Source organism: Buteo buteo, chromosome 28 (assembly GCF_964188355.1).
Source record: "Buteo buteo chromosome 28, bButBut1.hap1.1, whole genome shotgun sequence".
NCBI lineage: Eukaryota > Metazoa > Chordata > Aves > Accipitriformes > Accipitridae > Buteo > Buteo buteo.
The window spans coordinates 5,291,084-5,316,599 of NC_134198.1; the positions used below are offsets into that span (position 1 = coordinate 5,291,084).

Here is a 25,516-nt window from a genome sequence, read left to right on the forward strand (position 1 = left end):
AAGTACTGTTCAGACTGTATATTGATGTTTCCCCCTTATAGAGAAAAAACGGATAACATCACAGGATAATTCACGTTGTAAGGGACAGCAGGAGGTTTCTAGCCCAACCTCCTGCTCAAAGCCAGACCAGCTAAGACATCAGACCAGGTTGCTGGGGGCTTTACCCATCTGAGTCTTGAAAACTTCAAAGGAGGGAAACTGCACAACCTCTCTGAGTAATCTGATCCAATGCTTGACTTTATATAACAACAACTTTCCTTGATTTTTACAAATAAATTAAATTTAGCACTTGTTAAGCTGAAGTGCATTACTCAAATTTTATGTATAAGAAACAATTTAATGCAGAAACTAATACAGCAGTAAATTCAAGTACATGCCTAACAACTTTGAGTACTGGTTTGACCAGGAATCAACAGCAAATCACAAGCTACTCTTGTGTTCACATATTTTGCTAAACTGGAGAAAATGGAATTGTCTATGGTAAAGCAGAATGTTTCCAACGAAGCTATAAAAAGAACACCCATCTCATGACTAAATCATGACCTCTGTGCTACAAGCTAACTCCTTTGCATGGGAACAACACATAATCTGACTAGTATGTGTCAATTATAAAACCATTACATAAATACAAGCAAAGAATTTGTCAAATATGTGTAATTCTTCATTTCAACGCTGCACTGCTCGTACGAGCTCTTAAGAAGATTCCACAGATACAATAATGTTTTTACATACTGCCTCACATTTATTGTAATATTCAGTCTGTGGTGCAAACTATAATTCATCCATGCCCCCCATTTCAGACATGAGAGATACTAAGTTATTGCAAATGGTATTTTTATCACATCAAAAGGACTACCTTATGTAAACAAAAACCTATGGTGCAGTGGTAACTGTACCAGTCAGTTTTATTCAGATTTCAATTCAGTGAGAGGCTTACATCTTCTTTTTGTAAATATTTATCTAAAGTAGCTGTTACAAAACCTTAACATAAAATGGAAAAAACAAACATAAACACAAACCAACCCCAAATCATCAGTTATTTTATTTGCCAGCCCAGAAACCCCCACAACCTAGCAGGGTTAAGCAAAAATACAGTATATGCTCCAGCCAGCATTGCTGATGTCTCTTCGTAATTAGGACTATTTAAGTTGTTCAGCATTTCTAATGTTTATTACTACTTACAACTTTGGCAAAGTAAGCACCCTGTCTGTCCTTGCTTTCTGCCAATGCACATACAGAAACATATACTTACATACCTCATTGAAAAAATTCATTCAAGAGTTCAATTTTTAAAAGGAACTATGGAGGAAAAACACATTGTCCATTTTTTTCTTCTTCCTTTCAGCAAAAGTGTCTTTTACTTCAAAAAACTAATTTAGCGACTATGTTTTGAAGCCATCAACGTAGGCAAGCTTTGAATTAATGCTATGCTCTTTCCTGTATCTCTAAAAACATACCAAAAACTAACCAAATTCTTAGAAGAAAGTACTGTGCTGTTTCAATACAGAAGAACAAAAGCCATCTTATGGTCTATGAAGAGGAGTAAAAATTGAGACCAATGCCTGGTAAAAGCACAGAAAAAGTGACTGCAAACTGAGAAGGGAAGGAGACTAGACTGGACTGTGTAGCAAATCAAGAAGAGGAAGCTCTAGGGAATAAAGAAAAGTAAATTGAAGGAATGCTGACAGGCAAAAAGCAAGGACAGACAGGACTGGCTGAGAAAAGAAACTGAAGACAAATTTTGAATGGTAAAGACCAGCAATACCTAAAAAATGAAGACTGAGACTGGCTACAGGAGGATAAGGAGACTGTCATTAGGAGACATGTATAAAGGATGAAGTGAAAAGGACCATGCTTGCAGAGGACTGGCAAAAAAGCCCTCATCCACCATGACACATTCTCTCTAAAGCCTACAACAGAAAGGACTCCAGTCTTTCACCACTCTTCCACTATTAGAAGCACCTGTGCAAATGCACTACAAACTGCACTCAGGACTGTTACTAAAAGCAGCGGCAGTTGTAACTGGAGCAAACATATTTACAAAAATCATAGAAATTTCAAATTGGACACCAAAAATGAGTGAATACTTTTCACCAAACCCTCTCTGTGCCTCTGTTCACCATCTGTAAAAGTCTTGTCTTGTCTCAGGTAGCATTTCATAAACTAATAATTATTTGTGAGGCATTCTGATCACGTAATAAGCACTTTAGCAAAGCCCATACAGATGTTATCGGTTCTGTCTTCAAAGCAGAGTTGAGTAACATGGAGTAAATAAATCATGGGCTCACATAGTGATCAATAAGAATGATAAACAAAAGCAAAATACTGAATAAGTGAGCTCCATCCAGCCCATGCACTGAATGAGACAGGGTTCCTGTAGAAAAAAAATAATAGTGTGTGATCATGTAGATAAGACCATATCAGAAAGACACACACAGAATCATAGAATCATTTAGGTTGGAAAAGACCTTCAAGATCATTGATTCCAACCATTAACCATGCCCACTAAACACACAAAAAGGCACTTACAAGCTTTTTGTTCCATAACCTTCAGAATGTGGGATTTCCTTTACAGGTGTTTAAGATACTTGATTTAAGATTCTATGAAATCAAATAAGTTCTTGCATTATCATTCAGCTGTGTTGAGGTTGCATTACTTTTTGGTGTCTGTTAGAAGTAAAACTGGAAATCTCTTCTTGGTCTAGAACAACATTGCAGATAATACAAACACGGACAAGGATAGAAGCTTTTTGCTTAGCTTCTTATTTTTACTTTTTGCAAAATTTAGGGATGGATAAGGTACACCCTGATGCAACGTAGACTACCACTAAACACAAAAACTAAGCAACTAATGCTGGTAATACACATTCAGAGATAAGCAAACAAACAAAAGCTCCATATTCCCAACAGGCTCCTGGGAAGTTCATATTAAAGAAATTTTGTTCGATTACTACTATTTATACAACACGGGCCAAAGATCATGCTTTCACAGGGATTTGTACAGTATTTGCCCTGCAAGAAAGACATTTAAAAGTTACCACTGGCAGTAGAGAAAAATGGAGAATTTTTGTAACTTCAGGTTATTCCAGAATGCTTTCCCCTGCTCTTATGAAAATTCAAGTCCTGTGTTCATTATTTTTACTGGTTTACAAGTAATTTTATATAAAAGACTAATATTAAGTACTGATATCTGCACACATGGCTGCGTTTTTAGGCAATTGTTTGCCTAAGTTGTACACACTAGTAATTACATAACGGTTTATTTTTAAAACCTTAAAGAACTCTTTGAATATTTTTTTATGGGCTTTAATATAATAACCACTGAAAACATTCTTAGCTCACGGGTCATAGTTTACATTCATTACTAAATGGAGTATAGTTGATTAACCACATAGATAATCTCCGGTAGGTTTTACAAGCAGAATTAAATAGCGCTTCATAGAGCAGATGGAATTCCTAAAGAGCCCCTCACTCAGTCTGCAGCTCAGGCACAGCACCACGGGCACGCTCAGCCCCTTCAGGTGACTTTTAGCAGAGCTCAGCAATGGCAACGTCCGCAAGCGGCATTTCTGTTCTCACCAGCAGGTGTTACTACCGTCGGTCTGAATTACTGCCGTTTACGGAAAAGTGACACAGGCAAGATCGATAATTAGCATTTTGCAAGGGGAAAACAAAGTGAAACGCTACTGGTTTTTACTGCAAGAAGGTGCAATGGAAAAAAAAAAAATCCCTTTTTAGCTGATCACCATTAAATACACCCAGAACGCAAACGAGTGAAGGAGACGGAGCAAGGCCGCCCCTGGGCGTGCAGACGGCTGGGGCAGACAACCCGCGCAGCGACAGAGGCGCTGGAAGGATGCGCTACCACAACGCAGCACGGACACCTTCTTCCACAAGCTGCCAAAATCCATACGTGCGCCAGTAAGAACCAGAGACGAAACCAAGCATTAGGTTGGGTTTTTTCCCCCCCCCCTGCGGCACCCTCCCCCGGCCCCTCCGGCAGCGCGGATGTGCGCGGCAGCTCGCGTCTCCCCCGCCGCCCTCCCCGCGATGGCGAGGGGACCAGCATTCGCCAGAGGATTTACCCACGGAAGGCGTCCCACTTTCGGCAGCCCGGGGAGGCCGAGTAATCCCGTCCCCAGCGGCCAGGCGCCCTGGCAGGGGGCGGCTCGCCGCCGCCGCCTCCTCCTCCTCGCTCCCCGCAGCGTGTGAGGGCCGCCCCGGCCGCCTCACAGGAGCGAGCCCCACCGCCCAGGCCCGGGCTAACGGTACCGTCCGCGGGGGGAGAGCTGGGGGCTCTCCAGCCGCCCAACCGCGGGGCGAAGGGACCGCGGCCGCCCTCCCGCCGCCCCCACAGCTTCCCCCCGGCCGCACCGGGAAAGTTGACTCCCCACCCGCGGCGGTGCCTCCCACACACACACACACACACTCCGCGACCACCCGCTGCCGGGGGGCTGCCCTCTCCCCTCACAGGAGGCAGCGCCGCGGGGGGGGGGGCTCTTACTCGCGTCTCTGAAGCGGGGTGGGGACGACGGGACGGGACGGGACACGCCGAGCCGAGCCCCTACCTGTGCGGTGCTGCCGCCCAGCCGGGCTGTCACCCCGCGGCGTCCCGCCTCAGCCGCGCGCACCTGGCTCGGCTCGGCTCGGCACGGCTCGGCTCGGCTCGGCTCGCCTGACAGCCGCCCGCCCGCCGGGGCGAGGCGGCGGCTGATTGGACAGGGGTGATGTCACTCGTGTGCGCGCGCGCGGCGCGCGGCAGGGCGGGCGGGCGGGCGGTGAGGGGCGAGCGGGAAGAGGTGAGGGGAGAGCGCGGAGAGCGCTGAGGGGAGCCCGCTGAGGGGAGGAGTGGGGCGAAGGCGGGCTGAGGAGAGCCGCGGAGAGGAGGTGAGGGGCGAAGGGGCGTACCCGCCGGCAGCCCTGGCTGCGGTGGGTGCGCCGTCTCGGCGGGTGGGTGGAGGGGAGCGGGCTGAGAGGCGGCGGGAGGGCCGCTCCGTCAGAGCAGGAGGGGGCGAGGGTGAGCAGCGCCGCGGACGCGGAGGGTTTTCAGCGTCCCTCCGTCCACGCCTGTCGCGCTGGCTTGCAGGTGGAACGGCTCTCTGCGCTGTCCAGTGAGCATCTGCGACACAGGCCGTCGTCTCTCTCACAGACCGTCTCTCCCTCACAGACCGTCGTCTCTCCCACACGCGCGTCCCACTCACACGCTCTCGCAGGCACAGCCGTCCGCTCTGCACATGCCCAAAGGCAGGGTGAAGCCCAAATGAAGCTGCTGCCGGTACCTGGGCCATGCCCCGCACTGGCAGCGGAAAAAGAGGTGGGAGACATGGCAGACCTCAGGGGTGCAGCTGGGCAAGAGGCGTGATGCTCGGGATCCTCGAGAGATGTGCCCAGTAACGCCAGCTTCAAACTTTCAATTAATACCCCCCTCCCAAGTTAGGAGAATAATTTTGAAAGGATGGGATTTTTTTCTTAAGCCTCGATTTATTTTCTGGACTTTGCATCTTATATGCAGGATCGTATTTCTTAATTCTTCTTCATTACCACAAAGGCTAGATACTTATTCTTGAAGCCTCCACCTCTCCTTTCAGCCCAAGTCCTGTGGTATTTTCCACTTTGTAAATTGCTGCAGAAATCAAAACTCCCAGAGGGAAAAAAAAGACAAAAGGGTTGTGCAAATGCACAGGCAGGAAGGTGCGCTGTCCCAAAATAAGTATGGGGCTTGCTGCATACCTGCCTGGAGGAGAGCAAAGGGGGCCAGAGTGGAGGTACAATCCGCTGAGGAGTCATGAGCTGCCAAATTTGAGACGACTGCTGCAGGAAGGACTCATGAGGGATGGAACATGCAACCTGCAAAACTATGAGACATGAGTTCCCACTGTATATGAAACAACTTTTGGGAGGAGCAGGGGCTGAAACTGTGACACTGTATATTTACAGAGTGACAGATGAAACACAGTCAGCTGGCAGAGCACAAATAACACTTGACTAGGTTATGCCACCTGCACAACAATAAGGATCAGAGAGTAGAAAACTTCAGCTAGTCCAAGGCCCTGAGCCTGACAGCCAGAGGCCCCTTGTTGCTCCATGATCAATCCTTTCTGTGGGGAGTAACACCAAAGTGCACGCATTTCCCCTTACGAGAAATGTGGTCTCTGCAGCAGAGAGGCATCTGGAGTACATTTTTACAGCAACTTGAGGTAAGGAGGGGCAGGAGGAAATGTCAGGACTGCTTCACCTGTAGCCATCATCTCAGGTAGTTCTTGCATGTCTGAGGATTTGAACTCGCTTGTCTAAAATACAACATACCACTGACCTAATGGCTTTACAGTCTGCAGATTGTAGCAGATACCATTACGTCAGTTACAGTGAGGTCATATTCCCTCAGCCATATAGGTCAGAAGCTTGTTGTTCAAGGATAAAAAAGATAGTTCATAAAAAAAACCAAAACCAAACCCTGACAGATTCTCATTTAATCATTCCAGAGTTGGAGATTTAGGCTTGGGTCTTTAATTCCTGTGTCTTAATCCAATACTGAGCATTGTATGCATACACAAACATGTAGAAGAGAAGAGCTGTCACCGTGGGTGTGCTCTGAAAGCAACAGGGACAGAGGCTGCATGCCAGGGAGAAAACTGGGTGGTAGTACCAAAGGTGCAGAAAAATTGGGAAATAAAGGCTGAATAGCAAAGCATATTAGGGTAAACAGGTTAGATTCTACATATTGGCAAACTATATAGTAATGGAACAGAAGGCACTTAAAACGTTGGTGAGCTTGGAAACTCTGGCACAGGATTCATCCGAACTGCAATTTTTAGACACCTTAACTGCTTTCTCACAGTGAGGACCATAAACCCGTTTCAGCCCCTGGCAAGGCTTAGAGCAGTCTTAGGACTGCTCTGAATGATGTTCGGTTCCAAAACTGCCTCAGGCTGCGTTTTGCAGCTAGAAGCACTAAAACACGGGAGTCTACTTTAGGATGACTTGCTGAAGGGAGTGCTAGGCTGCTTGGCGTGTCCCCTATAGCAGCACAGGCAGCTATATACTGCCACAGTGTATTTAACATTTAGAATACTCTGTGAAGGATGTTATTCCCTAACATGCAGTAATTTCAGGTTTTTATTTCATTGCCAGAAGTTAAGATGGCTGTCATACACATTTTGAGGCAGGGTAATTTTTTGCTTAAATATACCAGTGGGTGTCTCTGCACTGCACAGAACATCCCTGTCTCTCCCTTTGCTTGATTCAAACATCCTTCGCTAGAGCCAGGGACTCAGCAAAGCAGAACAGGAACAGAAAACGTGCAAAAAGCAGAAACAGTGCATTCAGCATCCTCAACTGCCCAGTATTCCATAACACCCTCTTCCTACAATCAGTTTGTCTGTAGCTCATACACATACCTACATCCCTGGGTACTTGATTCCTGTGAGGAATTTGCTCACGCACAAGTCATTTAGGATCCGAACATAAGGATGAAAGAGGCATAGCTGCAGCCTGCAGCACTTGTGGAGGAACAGCAGCCGCTGACCTCGCTTCATATTTCCTACAACAAATGCTCATAGCATCCACTCTGGGAGGAAAGGGCGGGGGGCGGGGGTGGAATATGAAGCAGGAACGACAGCTTTCTGTTATTGTAATAAAATGGAGACACGGGCCAGCAAGAGCTTTGTATACCCCCTAGCCAGTCTCAGCAATCTTTTAGAGGATTAATAAGATTAGAAGCCCCTACTGTTTTGCTAATGGCTGTTTATTTGAAAAATGGCTTTTCTTGTAAACATACAGAAATGACCATATGTTACTCCATACTCCAGTGCTGCCTTGGAATACTACTAAAAGCAAAGAATGAAAATCATGTTTCAACTGCAAATTTTATGAAAAAAGAAACAATTAATTTGCTCCTCAACTCTGCTACTGTGGAGTCTTACCTGGTCGAGGGCAATGCATTAAAATAGCTTAAGAATACTCTCTTTGAAAAGTCTTGCTGCAGCTTATGCTGCTGTAAGAAGGCTAACAATCCATTTAAAAACCCGTGATTATTTGAATTCCAGATGTATATTTGCAGAGATAATTTGAACTCTGACTATATCCAAGCCTATCATCCATAAAACTGATGCACGGAAGTTCCCTTTCATTGCTCCCAAATGATGCAAAACTTTTCCCATGTTATTAAAAATTTTCAAATGAAAGTAAGAGTTTTAGAGTCAGGCACCACCGAGCTGAACACTACTTTTGCTGAATTCCAGACTCTCCAAAGTGAATGAAACATGTCAGAAAGGTAATTTTAATTATAGAACTTAAAATGGAGCATATGGCAAAGCTTAAGGTTGAAATTAGCTTCTGTATCTTACAAGTCTGTTTTCAGTAGCTTGTGGCTTAACTATTGAGGCTATTATTTCTTATGCTTGATCTCTTTCATGACTCAAATATTTCTGGAAAATTATTCAGACATTTCTGAGGATGCAAAAGGACAAAATTGGGTACTTTTAATGAGAAACAACTTTTCTAACCGTTCTTTTAATGGGAATACTCTTCCACAGGAGGGAGTAGGAACTTGAGATCTGGCAAAAAAAGGTAGCTTGGAGCTCAGACAGATTTTTCTGTACAAACAAAAATATTCATACCTGACAAAGAACCAGAGCAGGAGAGAAATTAAGAGGATGACATGAGAGTATGTTTACACTCTGTTGATCACTGACTGGTACGGTGAGCTCTAGATACTGGTCCAGGGCTTGTAACTTTGGACATGAGGTTACTCTAAGTTACACAGGAGTTTGTTTAAGAAGCAGTCACATCACATCATGGGTTGGATGATTATGAAATTAGCTGTTCCTCTCAGTAAGCAGATCTCAACTTTCCCGTGAATCTAGTCCCACGAATTAAAATCTTTGACTTCCCCATGAAATTATTTTCTCTATAAGCTATTAGCAGGATATCAGGTTTGTACCACAAGACAGGTGACTCGAGTGTCACTTCAGAGAAGCAGAAGTTGCCCAGAGTCAACTCTCCTGAGTCAAAAATACAATCTCTCTCCAGTCCAGTCCATATTCTGTGGATGCCTATAGCCAGATGCATATAGCTGCTTAAATTCACGTAGCCACAGCCTTCCCATAGCCAAACAAAGGAGAAAACCAAAATAAACAACATTTTTAGGAAACGAATTGTGTGGTCCTATATTGGCTGTTTCTCACACGTGATAATTCCTCTTGATGCCCACAGTTACTCATTTGGCCCAAGTGAGAGACAATCATGTCGTCAACACAAAATTCCTCAGTTTACTGACAGTTCTACACATTGGGAAGATGTTTCAGTTTTCCTTAAGTATATATGAAAATCTGCATAAGCACTATGCAAAAAAGATTCTAGTATTTACTGCAGCTGCAAGTCTTTAAATTTAATAATTATTGTGTTACCTTAGTTTTGTCACCCTACTCTTCTGCATTGTGTGAACCTTTACATGAGCTCAGTGTTTTTTTCTACTAATTCCTGTCTCATTCAGTATACAAGGGTGAATACGTATGATATAGCATCTCTGCAATATTTCTTTATATTCTTACCAATCAATCAATTCAGGTGTAATTTACGTGGTGCTAAATAAAAACTCACATTCTTTTTTCATTGTGCCAATCAGTGCAGTTCCCAAGGGGTTCTCCAAGGTTCCTGGCTTTGAAACTCTTCTTCCAAAAACACAGGTAGGAAAAGATTATAGTCTCTTCATTTCAGTATATGCAACCGAGAGAGATACAAAATGACATGTGGAAATTCCTAAATAAATTGCAAATATCTCAGCAACTAGATGTCCAACTCAAAATATTAATAGCCTGTTTTTTCAGAAATGCTAAACATTTTCCATATCTTTACAGGAAAGTGTGAAGATAGAAAAGATTCCCCCAAATCAGGCCTGAGGCTGGCACTTCAAGCTGATTGAATGGAGGATAAAGAACACTGTGTCTACTGTCTTTGGAGAAAAAAAAAATTACTGAAGTGGCTTGCACAGTAACACATAGTCTGTGAAAGATACGGTTCTCCTATCTTGCTAACTTGTTTTAAGCATTTTCTGCTATGTGAAATCATGCAGCATAAGGCTTTCACAAGAAAATGCACAGATTTCAAAGAAAATCATTCAAACCTCAGTAATAGTGCACACATAATCTTTCCTTTGGCCTTTGGATTTTGCTGTTCTTTCAGCATCATTTTCGGAGGGAAATATATAATGCATATTTGTATGTCACTTTTTATTTCCTTTTTTAAATAAAAGATCAGATACAAAAGGAAGGTATTAATTTACTTCAAAGGAGAAGAATTGCTGTGCAGTAGGGTTCAACATATCTGTAGAGGCTACAATATGCTCCAGATTTCTGAAGATGATTGAACTATTCTTTGATGATATTTTCAGAAGCTCTTTTAGAATGAGCATTTCTGATGGAAGTCTCAGTCACAGTAGGTATTTGGGTATTAGGTACTTAGCATTAGCTGTTGAATACTTTCCACCAAGGTGTGACAGATGCCTTGGACTTCTAGCACATTTATTTTTACAGCCACTAGCCTGCTAGTCATCACATATTAGCAGTGTGGGATTTATCCTCTGTTGCTTCCTAAATCTTATCTGAAATCAGCCTGACAGGACAAGGTGCAGAAGCTGATACAGGCCCTGTCTGATTGTGGGAGGAAATGGGAGAAAGAGATTAGTGCTAAAAATTGTATGGCTACTCTTATCTGTGCTGTTAGTTGCCATCAAGGTCAGTAATGGGTGGTTTCCTTGTTACCAGAGTTGTCTTCAGCTGGGGATTATTGACATGTCTGTGTCAAGGCTGGAGTGCTGCAGTGCTTGCAAAGCCTCTGTGAGAAGATCTCGCCATTCACACTTCTTAAAACCACCACAATATCAGCTTGGTGGTAAAGGCAAGGCCAAGTTTACTGCTTGCCAGCACAACCCTAACATATTTGCCTGACAATCATTGGTACAGGAGATGAGGCATATCAAAATTACGTACTCGTGGTAAGGAATTTGGAACAGCATCAGAATACATCCCCAAAGACTACCATCATCATCACTTAGTTTTAATTCTTAGTTCATGAACAGAACAACCCTGCTTAAGCATCACATTCTCTCTGTATATTTGTTTTCTTAATATCCTGTCTTAGGTGGCCTAACCCCAGCTATATCAGGCTCATCAGTTGTACTACATCTAGTACAGTTTTTCTTTCCTTCTGTCCTGATAAGGTAATACATTGTGTGAATGCCACGGCGAGCTTTTTTGCGAGCAACATACATGCTCCAAAGCATGCTCAAGGTCTACAGCTACAACGTAAGTGACATGGGAATTTGTCACGTACCTGCTAGTGCTAATGACAAGGCTAAAAACCCGACACCCCCATATCTGAAATCTGTTTGTTCACATTGCCTTGACTACATTTGCATATAGGTAGATACAGACATATAGATAGAGATATAAATAAAGATATAGATGCATACAAATGTGCATGCCTGTACGTACAAATGAATTTAGAACAGTTTTCATCAGGAGGAAATTAATGAAAAGGACTATGTCCTTTTCATCCAATTTTCATCCAATACAGTCTTTTCTTTTAGAGCTCCAAAAAGTCTTTAATCTTCTCAGCAATGTACAGCTAAACTTAATTTAAAGAATTCTCATGGGACTGACACAAATTGGTTGCTCAGCAGTCAAGATCATCTAATAAAAGGCTAATCTTTAAACTACAAAGACCAGGAACTTCCACTTCAAAAGATTATACTTTTTTCACTCATGCTTTTTCAAACAAGGTGTTTTCCTTCTAAAAGGATACAGAAGTAAAGAAATAAAGAAATAAAGGGAGATGTAACAAAATGCATACTTTAAAAGGTTTATACTTTTTAAAGTACTATTTTTAACACATTTTACAATTAATTTCACCAAATTTATTTTAATGAATGTTAGCTGTGAATTAGAAGAGATTACCAATGAGAAAGATACTGAAAAAACAACATTCTTAGACCTTTGATTATGTGAAAGTTCTTCACAAACCTACGGTCATAATTATTGCAGTGTATTTTGCATAACGTGTTCCAGATTTTCAAGTTTCAAATGTGTTAATGGTAGGAGATGTGTTAAAATATTTTCCCCATTTCCAGCAGCAGAAGATGGAGCTGTCAGGATTTCCACCAGGAAAGCGGACACAACTGTCAGCAGCCAGCCATGCACCCTTGCAGCAAAGGCGGCCACCAGCACGCGGGACTGCGTTAGAAGAACCATTGCCAGCAGCGTGAGGGAGGTGATCCTGCCCCTTCTCCTCAGCACCGGTGAGACACATTGGGAGTGCTGGGTCCAACTCCGGGCTCCCCAGTGCAAGAGAGACATGGACATACTGGAGCAAGTCTAGTGAAGGACCACAAAGATGACTAAGGGACCAAAGCAGCTGGCCTAAGAGAGAGCTTGCTCTCTTTAGCTCCAAGGGCTGGGTGGTTTAGCCGGGAGAGAAGAAGGCTCAAGTGAATCTTATAAATATGTATAAATATCTGATGGGGGCTGAGTAAGGAAGACAGAGCCAGGCTCTTCTCAGTGATGCTGAGCAACAGGATGAGAAGTAATTGGCACACATTAAAACACAAGTAATTCCATTTAAGCATTAGAAAACCTTTTTTACTGTAGGGTTGGTCAGACGCTGGGACAGGTCGTCCAGAGAGGCTGTGGAGGCTCCAGCCTTGGAGATACTTAAAAACTGCCAGGACATGTCCCTCAGCAACCTTCCTTCCCTAGCTGACCCTGCTTGACAACGGTGGTTGGACCAGGTGATTTCCAGAAACCCTTTCCAGCCTCATGGCTTCTGTGGTTCTGTGATCAGGATATTGTCCTGTGTTTTTATGTAGAAAATTCCAGCTTTTGAAATATGACTACAATTTTGCAATCTGTACATATTCAGGACATGAGACTTTTCCACATAATTTCAAGACATAGTTCATACAGTACATTCAAAATAGATATACTTAAGAAGTTTTTCTTAACACAGTGACATTTTAAAATAAAAGATGCATGTGTACACATATGTGTGTGTATAATATAATGAAACATCAAAGACATTCCTTATTTTTCAAAAGAAACAAAGATTTGATGTAGGTTAAATATGTCCCTAACTATTTGCGGAACTAAGGATTTTAATTTCTTTTTAGGTATTATAATACATTCATTACAGATACTGTAATATTTCTACAGATTGTGTTACTTAATCCTTCTCTGAAATACAGCCTCTTCTCTGAGTGGAATATGTCATGACAAGCAACTTTAAGCTATAAAAACCGCACAATTAATTCCAGAAGCAAGCAGAAAAATACTATATTTATGCACACAACCACAGCAACTATTTCAAGTGCCTAGGCATTAGTCATGTTCTTGATCTTCCCCTTTCTTTTTGCAGAGTAGATGATGCTTGAATCTTTTTATCGTTCACTGAATGTATATATTAGGAAGTGTTTTGTGGTTTGTTGCATACGGTGGCATGCTGGATGCTACATGGACCATTTCAAAGTAGATGTAAACTGTCTAGTTTTCTGCCATTCAGAACAAGCAGAGCTGATCCATGTGATCTCTTACAGTCTCATGTTCCTTCTAAAAGTCTTTACTTTCTGCTACCATCATATTTGCTAGATGTAAAAACTATCCAGGTCTCATCTTCTGATTAGAAGATCAGTAACATGGGTTAATGATCTCAAAGTTAAGCAACATGGATTATAGGCACATCAAGTTTTCAGTGTGGTGGTTTCTTAAGTCCACTCTTTAGGATTCAGAGTAAAAGTCAGTATTTATCATTTTAGACTGGCAGAATTTATTTCCATAAGGTAAATCTTTCCAGGGGCTCTAGGAGTGACAGTGTCAGCCTTATTTTTCTACCTCTCAACTTTTTAATCCTTTTTGATAGAAATGATGCTTTTTTTGCTTACACTGTACATGTTTCCATCACACTGTCCATGTGACCATTTGAAGAGCTCTGAACCTGTTGGCCAAATCTGAAGTACTGAAGTGTCAGAGCTAAATTCTTACGCCTTTAGTGAAGGCAGGGCAGAGTAGAAATACTTTGTAAATGGCTTAAATTAAGGAAAAGCTGCATTCTATTAAAGATCGTAAAACCCACAGGAGATGGAGCATCCCTACAGAAGTCCCAAATTCAACGTAAACTGCTCCTAGGATAACCTGTTAAACTTATCCCTAAGAAAAACCCATCTCCAGCACTGTAGGATTAGTGCAGTACTAATTCAAACCTGAGATTTTTCATAGAGTAAAACACAGGGAAACAGCCTAGTTTTAGATGGTCCAGTCTGCTTGGCACATAAACCATACTGAATTAGTGTTTGAGATTTGCTCCACCACTACCTGATTTTGTGCTTACACATGGGTGCTTGCATGCTTTTCTTCTTGATTAGCAGTTAACTGTGACAGACTAAAGCAAATAAACAGAACAGAAATAAAAAATTCTAAGAGAAATGCAGTATTATCCATATAACATTTCATTTAATGTCAACAAGGCTATAAAAATAAGTGAAGTCAGAAATTACAGCTCCAGTGAGGTTAGTATTTGTTTCTTGGTGGTTTGGTGCTTTTTGTGTTTAGCAGATGCTATACCTCAGGGGAAAAAAAAAAAAACCAGAACAACCAAGAAACAAAACCCAGCAATTACAGTGTACAATTAACGCCTCTGTGGTTCCTAACATTTTAGTGACTAATCACAACAAGCTGCATCATTGCACTGCAGTACACACAATTCCTCTGTTAAAAAGGTAGTTTAGAAAGAGAAATTTAAGTTCAGCCTAATATCCATCTGTTTTTTTCCATCCAGTGACATTCTAATGGAAAATATAGAAACTGTTCTAAACAGCAGCCAGAACTTGAACGTCTCTGTCCTGGATGAATGACATAATTTCTTCTTCATTTCTCTCCCATTAAATCTTTGTTTGTTTTCCACATAGCTTGAGTTAGACTCTTAATGCTGCTGGGATTTAAGAGCTAAATGTTACTGTGCTGCAGACTGCATTTGGGAAAATACACACGTCCTAGAAGAACCATAAAAGCCCTGGAGTTTAGATTATTAGAAGTTATGAGTTTGGAGGATATGGGTCTTGGAGATCTGAAATGACAGTTAGGTGGCACTTCTGTCCTTTTGTTAACCTACCTGTCTGCTTCTCTGCAGATATGTCAAGACCAAATTGTATCAGAGCAGTCTGATCTCCTCATACAATCGCCTAACCGATCTTATGGACATATAAATTGCAGTAGATGTCAAATACTAGGAATTTTTTAAGGTTTCTCATAACAGACTCTGAGCAAATTGGGGAAGATGGTTTAGATAAAAATGCTATTGCTTGGCTACAAAACCAGTTGGAAAAACACATTCAGGGTAATTAGCACTGACTCAGAGTCAAAATGGAGAGGTGCGCTGAGAGATGTTTGTCAAGGGACTGTCCTGGCATGGTATAGTTTAATATTTGCTTGATTGAGAGGAGCGATAGAAGAGAGTACATGGTTTACTAAATCCAGAGATGGTCTAGATGGAAGGTAACTAGCTTGCCAGAGGACAGGTTTGAGGTCAAAGGGGAGTCTTGGCAAGTGGAGATTCAATCTGAAAAAAGTAGTGCTCTGTAGGAAAGGATCTGTGGATTATCCGAGATGATTCCTGAGCACAGGCAAACAGCATCTTATCACTGCAAGAAAATCAAACATCAGACTGGGACTTATAAACAGCAATGTGAAGCTGCTAAACATGCGAGCCGGTCCTTCTACCTTACTCAGGTCTGGCAAGGCCTTATTACAGTACTGTGTCCAGTTTTGGTTGCAACAGAAAATGGACGTGGAGCAGTCGGACAGAACTGAGACATGCTGAGAAGAGTCACTGTGCCGTATGGAAAAATCGGAGAACATGACGTTGTTTAGCCTAGAGAACGGGGGACTAGGTGGTGACATGACAGCAGTCTATCAAGTAAAAGGTGGAAGAGAAGGAGGTTCATCTGTTGTTCAAGCCCGTAGTAGAGAAGACAAGAAGTAACGGCTGTAAATTACAGCAAGGAAGCATCATCTTAGATACTAGTGTTTTGAAGTCTCCAACTTGGGAGCTTTGTAAAAGCAAGAATAATCTCACTGAAGATGATCTTGCCTCAGGAGCTTGGCTGTACTCAGTGATCTCTTTAAAGCTCCTTCAGCCCTATGATTGATCATCTTATTGATATCTAAATCTCAACTGGACTGTTTTCCTGTAGAAAAAGCCTCAAGCAATAGCAAAACCGAGTCCTGAATATCTTCATGTTGTGGTTTAAGCCCAGCTGGCAACAAAGCACCACGAGGCCGCTTGCTCGCTTCTGCCCCTCCCTGCCCCCTCCAGTGGAATGGGACGGAGAATCAGAAAGAAAAAAAAAAAGGTAGAACCTCATGGGTTGTGATAAGGACAGTTTACTGGGAGAACACAAGGAGAGAAGTTACAACAACAACAATAGTACTAGTAAAAGAATATACAAAACAAGTGATGCACCATACAATTGCTCACCACCCAGAACCTGACCTCCACCACTTCCCCTGCTGTGATACTACCCCGACCCCCCAGCCTGCTCCCCAGTTATATACTGAGCATGACATCACATGGTACGGAATATCCCCTTGGCTAGTTCGGGTCAGCTGTGCTGGTGGTGCCCCCCCCAGCAGAATCCAGGACATTATCCACCCCTTATTCTACATCATCTACACCATGCCCAGGTCCTACACTTTCCAATTAATCACCACCACTTTCCCTGTCTTTGAGATCTAGAGATAGATAGATAGACATGTATATATATATACACACACACACAGATATCATTCCCTCAGTCTATGGGCCATCCCTCTAATGTGTTCATCAATTTTATTTAATCCATGACTTAGGGGCTTGATCTGTCATAACAGTCCTTTAGGGTAGTGTGCAGTGTTGGATTGTTGCACGCTGCCTCCAGAGCTTGTGGCTGGTGTATTTGGCACAACCCATGCCCACAGTCTGTGGGTCGAAGATGTTGATCTTCAGGAAGTTGCTGGGCACCAGTTTGAGTACCATCACCGCAGCACTTCACTTGGTTTCAAAGTCCATCCTTCAGTCATTTGGGTGATTCTTACTGTAATACCATTGATATGGCATATAGCCACTATAGATGTAATGACTTACAGTGGCAGGTTATTTCGCAATTAACATCATACAGCCTAATTCACTGGCTATTCTCCCAAAATCAAATCTCCTTGAGGTACACATCGAACTTCCCCATCCTTCCGCATCACCCATCAAGTGCGCCGAGGTCATTGAGAAAAAGCAATCCCACACGCAGATGGGTTTGTCTCTGCCCAAGGTAGGGCTAACCCAGACTTTTTCCCAATCACCTTGTCAATGCCCCCTTCCCTAGACAGGGATCCCAGCTGCTTGACTTCCCTACCCTCTAATTCCAAACTACTGGCCCCATTATCCCAGCATCTGAGCAGCCAGGTAACAATGTGCTCGCCTGGATGGTGGCCAAAATCCTTTCGCATATCACATGACTCGCTCAGGGATAGGGAACAGGTGATTATCTTGGGTTCTGCCTCTTTCTCCTGTTCTCGTGATGACCCTCGTTTGCCTTCATCCCTCACTAAGTGAACTGATTTCTTTGTGTATTTCTTCTTCTATGGGGCGACTGATACGGGCACAGGTTGGTTCTCTGGTTCAGCCGCAGTGCCTGTCGCTCTGTTTTCCCTCCCTTCCCTCTGAGGGTGCTGCAGAATATTGAGCAGTGTTTGGTAGATACTGACCAGGGCCCAGCACAGTGCTGCGAGTTGTGCCTCTTTGGAATAGCCACAGCATTTTGCTTGCAAATAGTCTATCACTTTTTATCAGGGTCCTGTAGTTGTTTGGGAGTGAAGCTCCAACCCATCGGAGGTGCGAAGTTCTCTAGATACCTGCCCATGTTCTCCCACATGCCATGCCATGCCACGCCACTCACAACTATCCAGCCTTGGGGCACATCTCTGGGTGGTATTCTTAAAAGACTATTTTGTAGCCCTAAACAAGACCTGAAACATATTCAGGAGACATAGCACTAACAGCATGCTGGCTTGCGCATCCCAAGGATATTCAAAATTCTCAAAAGCTGTTGTAATTAGCCTGAAGGAGACAGAGGAGGTGAACGAGCAGGAGAAAGTATCTCCCCTGACTTCCCCATAGATTGGGTGCGATTACCAACAAATTCCAATAGAAGGCACTCGAGGTACAGGAATGACATCAATGCTGCACACAAATACCAGCTTAACCTCATGACCAGTGATGTAATAATTTCATAAGTCGACATTACCCAGTATAGCAAAATGATAATCCTGATCCCTCTCCCAAAGGTGATAAACATCACCACAGGAAATACATAGAGCATATAATAACTCACATAACACCCCCATGGAAACAAATGAACCAACATTGTGACCAGCATCTATTTAACTAATATAAGAAATGTGTATAACAAATTTGTTTTAACATGCTCTGGCCAGATCTGTCATTATCTCAACACTTCATGCTCCACATTGGGTACCAAAAAGAACTATCATGGTTTCAGCCCAGCCGGCAACAAAGCACCACAAGGCTGCTCATTCACTTCTCCCCCTCAGCGGGATGGGGAGGAGAATCAGAAAGAAGAAAAAAAAAAGAAAAAAAAAAAGTAGAACCTCATGGGTTGAGATAAGGACAGCTTACTGGGACAACACAAGGAGAGAAATCACAATAATAGCAATAATACAAATAAAAGAATATACAAAATTGCACAATGCAATTGCTCACCACCCAGAAGCTGACACCCCACCACCCACCCTGCTGAAATACTGCCTGACCCCCTGCCCGCTCCCCAGTTATATACTGGGCATGACTATCCCCTTGGCTACTTTGGGTCAGCTGTGCTCCCTCCCACCTTCCTGTGAAAATTAACTATCCCAGCTGAACCCAGGACACTTCAGTACCTTTTTTAGGTTATCCAGACCATACCAATATTATATTCTAAATCTGTAAAAGATTATTTTGCCCATATTATTCTGCATTAACTGAATGATGATGGGAACACCTGCTGCTTTTCGTAAGAAGATATTGCGACACAGGCAGCAGTGCCTTCATTTATTGCTCTGCCTGGGACCTGCTCAGCCATAGCATAACCTGTCAATTATAACCCAGAAAGAACTGCTGAAAATGCCATGGCAGTGGCCAGATTCACCTCACCTACCTTCCTATGTCTACAGTATAAATGCCTACAACTGCAGCACTCATGCTAATCTCTGCTCATGGTTAACAGAGAAAACTAGGCAATTTTAGGATGCAATTCATTTGACTTCTTTTAGATGCCTATATTAGGGTGAGATGAACAGAAGCGCTTATTTTTCTCCATTGACTAGATGCAGACTAGATGAATAGCTCAGATGGGGAAATCTGCATGGCAAATATCCTCATTTTCTAAGATAAATTCTATCTGGTGTGTTGATTTCAGAGTCCGACAGTATCCACATAACAATATTAGATACACAACAGTACTGACTAGCAGCTGTTTGAAAGAGAAGGTAATAGAGAGAGTAGACCTCACTCCACCTCTCAATTAACTCCTACAGCTGTTAACAGCAGATAAAGCTAGGAGGTAGAGATTATAAATAAAGTTGAAATGACTGACTCCATAAGAAAGGAGTATGATCATGCAAATTATGTTAAAACCAGAGAATTAATATGTAAAATCAGGGTCAATATCTTTCAGCTGAAGAGTCTATTGATTAAAACTGCTGTGTACATGACTGCAGTGCACTGCTGTTTATGTTGAATTAGAATGACCACTTATTTTGAAAAGCATAGGGTTTTTTCCCCTTGGGCCCTCCAGATGAAGTGTTAAGGTCAGGTTCATGCTATGTCTGGAGTTATGTATTCATTATCAGATTATTATATTTTCAATCATTAAAAAAAAATTATTTAAAAGGGAGGAGCACTTCACCCCACTTATAGCCCTAAGATTTTTGCTGGAAAATGGCTGCCTTTCCTATTTCAGTATCTTCAGTAAAACACTGTTTTATAAGCAAGAAAAGAGCAGAATGCACTCTTTAGCCTCAGTCTTTGCATCTTTAACCCCACCTTCCTCTAGAAGATCAGATAGGGTTTTTTTCCTCTGGACTCAGCAACTGTGTTAAATAAAATAAAATTGAAATCTTACCAAATATACAGGTTTTTACCAGTGCCTCCCTTGAAGGGCCAGTCATCCTGACTGGTTCCATAATCCCTGGCTCTTCCACCTCGCCCTTCTTCCCCCTTCTCACATCCTCCCTCGTCAGCATTTGCCCCCAGCATATTTCTCTCTCTTTATATTTATTATAGTGTTCTATTCTGGGATTGCCTATGACAATCAGATCTCATCCTAATGGCCACAGTGTGTGCATCCACTTAGCAGAAGCATTTAATTGCCAAGTTCCATTCTCAATATTGCTTTGCACAGTGCTGGAGTCACTCTCAGCCAGCCACTTGCAGGAGAAAAAACAGAAGAAAACTCTTAGCTCTGGGGCTACTAGAGATGTTTTCTCAACCGCATAGAGGATTAATTGTTGTTTGATTGCTTGAGGATCCAGAATACAGAAGCCAATCAAGATGGACAAAGACCATCCTCTAGATATTTGCCCCAGAGACCCCTGAAAATACATGCAGTATCGTACTGAATTTCTTTAAGCCTTCTAAAAAAAATCCATCAAGTTTTGCAGGAAATAGTTTGCATATAAAACAAAATAATGCCCTGATGGAGTAACTAGGGATCACAAGAAGTTTCTGAGAAGTCAGTGTATATTATTCAGATACATCGGTGCCTGAAAAATCAGGCAGAAGAACCTTTCTCTGAACAACAGGGAGTTATGCAGCAGTCCCTAGAGCTTCATTATAAACATGTTTTTAAATAGCTCCTTGGGACTCGTGTTGAGGTGGGAAAAGACTTGTGTGGAGAAAGAGTTATTAGTTAATTCCACTCCTTTTGTAACAGCTACAAAACGTTCCTGTTCTTGACCATGAAATTTTGAATCCATGGATCTTCCAAGGTAAAGCCCCATAATATTGCTCAAGGGGCGGAGGGGGGGGAAACTTCTATGCCTTGTAAAAAAAACTAAACATTTTTTGCACCGTGGAGTATTTGTAAATACTGCATGCAACACTATTGTATTGTGACTTGACCATTACATGTCTGTATTCACTAAACATCAACAGCTTATTTTAAACAGTAATACACTGAATGTGGCTTCGCTGAAATGCATCACAAATAAAACTGTTATGTTTCCCTGAAGTAAACTGCTAAGCACTGAAATTCAGACTTCATAGAGAAACTTATTCATTTCTAAATCACTTTCATGTCACCGTCGTGCACAAAGATTAAAAAGACCCTCACACACGAAGTCCTGCCATCGCTGATGAGGTCAATGAAAATACCTACATGGTGAAGTTTGCTGGATCAAGCTCTTAATTTCTTGCTTAGCTTTTTAAATACCATAGGAAAAATGATTCATCAATATTTTATGTGCATATTTACTTATTTTCCAGTGACCTCCAGATAACTGGTATGTTCCAGACTGCAGTCACTGAAATTGCATTATAAATAAACAATATAGACACGAAAAGCCAAATGCACGGGTGGGTAAATGAGCAGATTCCAGAACGCTACCCAGTTATTGCCCTCTGGAGTTAACACTGACAATGACAATATATCCCCTTACGATGATTTAAACTGTCTTCTGAAAAGAAGCAGGTGCTCCAAGCTAGACAACCCAAATACCTGTGAGATATTCCGTAACGCAGCAGAAATACAAACCAGCCAAATAAAAGAGTGCAAACCAGAAGGGAGTGCAAAAGGCACTGCTTATCTGCCCAGTGTCTGGCTTAGGTTAGAGCAAGTTTTTCACGTGTGGGTAAGCAAGGACTGCCTCCGAAGCAGATGCTGAAGATCGCTTCTGGCTGGGGCCGGGCTGCTCCTGCTCTGGCTTTTGGCAGCAGTACCAGTGGTGGAGAACTCTTAACACACCGTGCAACTGGCCCTAAAGCAGCCGTCGATCGGGGCCACGGGTGATCACTTGTTATTTTACCACCCAGATTCTGTCTTCAAGGAGAATCTGAAAATCAGCTGTCCAGTAAAGTCCAACTGCATTAAGGGCTCTTAAACGCACGAGGATAGGTTTTAGACGTCAGCGGTGACACCGTCATGCTGTTAAGCGATACTTTCCGACAGACCCAGTAATCCCTGCAAAATACTGCGGCTGTAATGCCAGAAAGGCTCCTTCTGTGTACAAACCTGACATCAGTAAAGCATAAAGATGGAATTGCCCGTAATTACTGCATAGCAAATGAGAATTTTAATGCCATATGTAAAGAAAGCAAAAAGCCAAGACCAGAAAAAGCCACCGTTAGGTAATAATAATAAAAAAAAATTACAAAAATCCAACAAGCTAGCAGTCTGGCAGCAGTCTTTTTTGAGCTCTATAGTGATTTTCAGCTCACAGCTGCTAAACCCCAGCTGCGCAGACCTCATGTGGCAGCCCACATGCTATTCCTGCAGCTTTCCAAAGGCCACACTTGGTGAGCTGACCTTTAAGAGAGATACTGGGGAAGGAATGAGATGTTTCCTGCTTGACCAAGAAGAAAGTAAAACCTCTGAAAAATATTTGAGGCTTTAATGTATCCCAAATAGAAATTACTAGCTAGAAGTCTGCTGGAGAGAACAGACAGTCTGATCGCACCACAGGTTAAACATCGCGACAGCTGATGAGCTCTCTACTGCTCTGCTGGTGGATCTAAGAAAAGTAAATCTAATCTCTGCAGCACTACTGCTCCTTATGCAAAGGAGCTTTTTGCAGGTGTCTCTAATGGAGTGGCTTTATTATCAATGTCACCTTATACTTTGCACTAGGAAATGTTGTTCAACTTGCATATAGTTTTTCCAAACCAGGTTTTTTTCAGGCCTATGACTTGACATTTTCCATGCCCAAATACCCAGAATATAGTCTTTAGTGAATTCCTAAAATGTTGATGTTTCTTTTTAGGAAACCCTAGGACTTTCTCCTTTGGACAAGGACTTGTCATGTGACAGAGAAGTAGTTTTGTACTGTTACTTCTGTAATTTTGGCTCAAACTCAGGCAAACCGACTGCCCAAGTGAGTAAAGACTGCTGCTGTTTTATGGGTGTAACGAGTCAGGATGCAATAAGCTTGACTGAGACTCTCAGAGTATATTTAGATAAAAAAATTTAAACGTGCCTGATGTCTGGTACAGAGACCAGCTGGCCTGGCATTGCCCACAGCATCATTATATTCTCTTTCTCCTTACAGCAGGGGGGCCTCATCGCCGCTGCCTGCTGGGAAAGGCCCCTGCCTGTGCTAATTTCCAAATGGTGCCACTGAATTGTTCGTCAGAGTGCTTGTCGGCCCAGGTGAAAACTGTGCCATCGCCTAAGAGTACAGACAGGTGAGCGTCAGTGCCCTGAGACCGTTTAATTTACTAGTACAGCTTTGACCTCAGAGCTCCTGATCCCGTGCGTCACCCTCATGTGCAAACATGCTTCGTACTCTTGCTGTTCCTAAACACGTTTGCATTATGTGAGCAACATACAGAGCATATATGTTGGCCCAGAATTAGCAGTGGCAAGCCAAACTTTCCCTGAAACCGCTTCTTTTGCCTAACCTTAGGAAACCCTTCTCCTCACTTTGGGGTCCCAGCATCATGCTAGAAGCAGCCCGACTCGATACCCGCTGGGTTTGGTGTGCTGAGCAAGGGGGTACTGGACCAGGCAGGGCAAAGGAAGACATTGGAAAATTACCACTTAGAGCTGCTGGAGAGACTGGGAGTGCCTGGGCAGGGGAAACAGCATCAGGTGGACACAACTGGTTGAGGCCCTGTGAGTAGCATTCCCTGTTAAAGAGTGCCAAGCCGTCCCCGGAGTAGCTCCATGATGCTACTCTGCATGCTACTTAGCATACGCTTGCTGAGACACCAGCTTGGTGGAGAAAGTAATCTGTGGTCATATTGTCAGAATTATTATAAGCCATGAATAAAAAGGGCAAATTAAGTTTGTGCAGAAAAGTTCGATTCTACCACCTTGTAGCTTTTTAGTGTTTGTCTTTCCAACATTAATAATGTACTTTTAAAACAGATTTTTCTGGCTTATTTTCCATTTAAGATAAAATGCATGAATATGTATTTATCCTTTCTCTGTACAGGGATATCATGAGCATCCTGGGTACTACAGCTAAGCCAAAACACTCTAGGAAGTGTGATTCAGAAATAGAAAGTTTAACTAACTATATTTGCAGTTAAACAAGCACTTTTGCTTGTTTGTTTCAGATAAAATTGCCATAGACCACCTTCAAGCAGAACTCTGGGCGGATGGCACATGTACTGTTGCATTACTTTGTACCTGCAAACGTGACCGACTTACAGCTGTAGTAATGAGCTGCTAAACAGCATATTGCTTTAATGTTGGAAAAATGAGTTTAGAACAAAGACAGGCTACAGTTAATTACAAAAATACCCAATGCTCACATCTGAGAGCTTTCCAGTAGGAATCAGAGCAGATATTCTATATTTGGTACCAGGCATAGTGGAGGAATTTGATAAACAGTCTGTCTGATGGTAAAATTAAGCACTCATCAGTTCTATGGGGTGCTTAGAGTTGTAATGAATTGCCTTCAGATAGGTCACTTGAACTCCTGTGTTGGCTTACGTATCAGCATCTGTGCAAATTCAAACCTGAGAAAGTCAGTGTTGGTTTTATCCACAAAGGACACCATCTTCCGACAGCCTTTCCTGCTTTTTTGCTAGGGAAGCTGTGTCAGGTTAGTTCAAAACTTCACGAAGTTTTAGATAGGGAAATACAAGTGATGACCTCTAATGTGCTCAGAAAATACAAATGAGATTTGGACCTCTTTTAAATATTAATTAAATCAGATGTACTATAAATTAATTGATATAATCTAGCCTTTGCTTTGCTGTAGGAACATATGAGGTATTCACAGATAATAGGTCAGATGAGGAGACTTAAAAGGAGACAATCTTTTAATACAAAGCTTACATTAAATTTTATTTATTCATCAGATCCCTTATTGCAGTTATGAGATTTGGAGGCACAATATGTACTCATTCTGTCATGACAGTATAAAACCCCCTTATTGCTGGGTATCAGTTGTAAGTGTATATTAAATAAAAAGCTAACGCAAGATTAAAAACAGGGTCAAAATCAGGACAATTACATTTTTTGTCACATCTGGCATTTGGCAATTATTTCAGTGTCTTAAAATGCAAGCAACCAAGTCCATAAGAAATGGATTATCCATGCATGTATCATGACGCAAATCCAGGCGCTTCCCTTGTACTAAAAACCGTTCCCTTATCTCCCAAGAACACACTGGATTCTCCACAACTCCACACACTCGTTGGTGTATTTTAGAGTCAGACGCAGTGATGAAATCGCAGCGCCACTGTGAGGACATAGGTTTACATCACTAGCAGACACGAC

The 25,516-nt window shown here is 42.4% G+C and overlaps 1 protein-coding gene and 1 long non-coding RNA gene across 2 annotated transcripts in view; one reads left to right on the plus strand and one right to left on the minus strand.

Moving 5' to 3' along the window:
• Positions 1 to 4,667, minus strand: part of CNTN1 (contactin 1) — a 252,034-nt gene extending 247,367 nt beyond the window's left edge. The window contains exon 1 of the mRNA XM_075059056.1: positions 4,569 to 4,667. The gene's annotated coding sequence lies outside the window, so the exon portion shown is untranslated. The remainder of the gene's footprint in view (positions 1 to 4,568) is intronic.
• Positions 4,662 to 13,131, plus strand: LOC142045486 (uncharacterized). The gene is made up of 3 exons (XR_012654616.1): positions 4,662 to 4,887; positions 9,626 to 9,686; positions 9,858 to 13,131. It is a non-coding gene; the product is annotated as an uncharacterized LOC142045486 (long non-coding RNA).
• Positions 13,132 to 25,516: the final 12,385 nt, after the last annotated feature.